Below are 4,042 nucleotides of genomic sequence, written 5' to 3'. Positions count from 1 at the left end.
TGGTTTCTATTGTCCTGATTATGGCTTCCCCTGGTCCTCAGACCCAGGGTTCGCCCTAGTTCCAATCTTTCTTGGCGGCATGATTCTGATAATAATAAAACAATTATTGGGAAAAATTCAACGTTAGGTCACAATCATATACAACATTGTGCCTTGCACAGCTCTTATAATGGGGAGAACGTATATCGCAATTCTATTATTTTAAGAAAGTTCTAATACGAAGTGCAGTAATAATAATAATAAAACAGTGATCCCGTCACTATGGAACTGAACTGAAAGGAAACAAATATATACATAATGCGAGAATACATAGTTTGATCTGGTCAAAAGTACAACAGTGCTACAGTCATCTGTCCCAAAAGTGATACACAAGAGTCTATCTGTCTAGTCAGAAAAAGGGATGCTATATACAAGTCAACTATCCCGGAAAATTGGCTCTTACTAAGGCCTCGGCTAACTAGACAACTAGACTATTCCATCATCAATCCTGAATCACACACCGGAACGGGTCAGCTCCCAAACCCTTTCCATCGCACGACGGAAGATATAGTCGGCCTGCCGCCTGGAGATCTACCATGCCTGTCCCCCTGGAGAGATCTGAGTCTCGCTCGGGACGTGAGCTCTATCCCCGTAAGCTCCCTCCTCAAGGATCGGGGTATAGAAGCCCTGGTCTCATAAGCTCGGGTACGCCTACCCGCCCTCTCTGCATCCAACTCCCTCCTGGCCTCATCCAGTCGGGCCTCGGCAACAGCCACTCGGGTCCTCAAAACATCCTGAACATATCCATGAGCTAACGAAGACTGCCTCTGGGCAGGGTCAAGAGGTGGTGAATCCGGAGCCGCTGAGGGTGCCTTCTCGGTCTGCCTAGGCTCGGAAGTATGGGTCTCTGAGCTGTCATCATCAGGAATCCAAGATAGTGGTGGAGGGGTAGGGGCTCTGACCACCGGAAGTGTGGGTAAAGGGATACCAGCATACACTACCATAGATCCAACACGCTCCTCAGCTACTGGGACCTCATCCGGGTCCTCCTCATCTGGAATAGCAATAACCTCTGTCTCTGACTCCTCTGAGGGGTCCTCCTCATCTGAAACAGCAATGACCTCCGTCTCAGGCTCCTCTGGGGGGTCCTCCTCATCCTCCTCCATCTCAGGCTCCTCCTGATCCTCAACATCTAGCAGTGCCTCATCATGCTCACGCTCGAACATCTCAGGGTCCTCTATCTCAGGCGCCTACACATTAAACGAGCTAAGTTACTATCATGATACTTATAAGGGTTCCCATAAGGGTTTTAACTATCAGCACTACTTTAAGTAGTACGACCATGAACTTGGCAAGAGTTCTTATTATCTTTGTGAGTTTGTTATTATATCGTCGCATCATCTCTGAGGTTTATAACGCTTAGCTCTGATACCATTTCTGTAACACCCCCAGATCCGGGGTCGGGGATCCGGGTTGTCACGGTCTTTCTTTCCACAATATCACTTCACTTAATTAATAATAAATAACCTCATGCTGTGACCCCACACTAACACACACCACAACTCGTTATAGTCTCAGAGATGAAATTGAAATAAGTACAAGTCTTTGAATCCACAATTTAAAATTTTTACAACCCAAAATGATTACTTGATAAATTTACAGTTAATTGCCATTATCTGCCACAAGTTATAATTATACATAATTTGATTCTCAAAAGTAGATGGGCTGAACTACAATGGATCTACCTCTGCAGCTATAGCAGCTACAACATCAGCGGGAAGACGCGGGACGCTTCCCACGCGCTTGCGCTGGGTCTGCTGGAGTCTGGCCATCTCTCCTAACTGTTGTTGTGTGATGAAGAAATAAAGCAAGAGTGAGCCTTACAGCTCGCAAGATAATATATATGGTGATAACAATAATATAAGTATCTAAATGGATACTTAATAGCATCTCTATCATATGCAAGATAATTACTTTCTAGATATAAGTAAAAACAAGGAATGAAGTTACCAATACTTCACCACACTTATATCATATAAAGTTACTTGAACTGCCACCGTTCAAAGTATTATAAGTTTTAAGAAAAAACATCCCATAGATGAGACCACAAGTTGAGACTTGAATAGATTCAATCTTTGAAATATTATTGAATGAAAAAGTTATAAGATACTTTATTTAGTCCCCGATATATATATATATCCACATATATATATCCCGAAAACATTTCCTGGACCTCTGTTATGTGAAGTATGAACAGAGTTCGAAACATCCAATGAATTTTGGAAAGGAAAAGAATTTTGGCATAAACCCGATATCTTGCTGATCAGGCAAAGATACCAATAAGTAACCTTTTCTACTGTAGATGGATGAATTCCTCACCGGTCATCACCCTGGCCGCATTAGGACCTCGCGCTCGACCGTACCCCGGTCCCTCACGCGTTGATGGACTGCCACCCAGCCACTTACACAATAATAGACCGTACCCCGGCATGTCGCTTATGCCGACTCAATGAGATGGGCTTACTTCCCGAAACGTTGGGCAAGTAATCAATTCATTTACCAAATCTGCAACCTCGTTGCGAATATAAAATACACCACAGAGCCGGATTCCCCAGGTTTTGAGCGAGTATTTAAATCCCCTTTAAAAAGGAAGATCTTAAATATAAAAATGAGTTTTGGGATCCGCTCTGACTTTAAAAATCATTTTGAAGACTCGAAACACTTTTAAAGAGTGTTTGGAGTAAGGCTGATTTAATGAAGTAAATCAGTCCCCAGAATATTTAGAAAATGACTGAATATTATTATTTAAATACTATTCCCATAAAGAATAATCTTATAAAAATAATAGAAGTAGAAGTATTAAAACTTATACTTGAAATAAACATTAAATAACCAAAGATATACTTATATGAAAGTATTATCTTTAGTTGAATAATCGAAAATAAAGTTTGATTATTAACACCTTATTCTTTCATAAAATAAAGAATATATTTCAGCACATAATCGGAGTCATAGATCCTCAATGAATATTTAAATAATATTCATAATAATAAAATAAGCTGAGTCATAATACCTCGAATGAATATTATAAATAATATTCATTAAATAAAATAAGGAGTCATACATCCTCAAAATGAATATTCAATAATATTCAATAAATAATATAAAAGAGTCATAAGCCCTCGAATAATATTCGAAATAATATTCAATAATAAAATAAGTTTAAAGTTATCGAATAACCTTATTCGATAATAGTTGGAAAACTATAACCATATATATATATATAAATATATATATATATATATATCCATATCCATATATACAAGATTACTCGGGATCCTCGACTCCCGGTTTTTGAAAACATTTTCACCTTTGAGTCCCTATACTAAGGGTATATGCAAGATACAACTATCCTCTAGCATAGGTATTATCAAATAAACCACAGATATATATCTCAAGAATATAAAATAGGCATGCTATATACCATACACATGCTACAATATATCGCAACATTTGCTAAATACAATCATGCAATATCACAAGATAATGCATATACATACATTACATCACAACAACAGTGTATCGGATAGAATACTTGCCTGAGCGACTTGGGGGTGAGAAAGGCTCGGGACGAGTCTGGTAACCTATAAACAACAAGTAAGTTGGAATTAAACCAAAATCACTTGTAAATCTATACTTTAACTAACTTAGACTCTAACGCTTGTTTTGCGCTCACCGATTTGCTTAAGTCACTCGGGTACCCTCGGCTCCACCATGTTTAATAATTTAACCTTTACGAGTTTTAAAGCGATTCCTTCGCGAATGACTTACCAACTGCCTAACACACTACCATAAATGTTTCACACATTAATTAACCCTTTTTGGTCTTTAACCTATGTTTCAAAGTAAGGCGAGGGAAAAAGTTTCGTTCGCGAAACGCCGTTACTTGAAACGGTCGTTTCTCCTAAACCGTAAATCGGAATCGAACGAACTACATATCAAAACGAAGCTCGTAACATGAGCTATCTAACATGGCAGTGGTCACAATTAGCAGGGGGTTCTC

This window comes from Apium graveolens, chromosome 3 (assembly GCF_009905375.1).
Source record: "Apium graveolens cultivar Ventura chromosome 3, ASM990537v1, whole genome shotgun sequence".
Taxonomy (NCBI): domain Eukaryota; kingdom Viridiplantae; phylum Streptophyta; class Magnoliopsida; order Apiales; family Apiaceae; genus Apium; species Apium graveolens.
The sequence above is the reverse complement of the archived record's forward strand: the minus strand, read 5'-3'. Positions refer to the sequence as shown.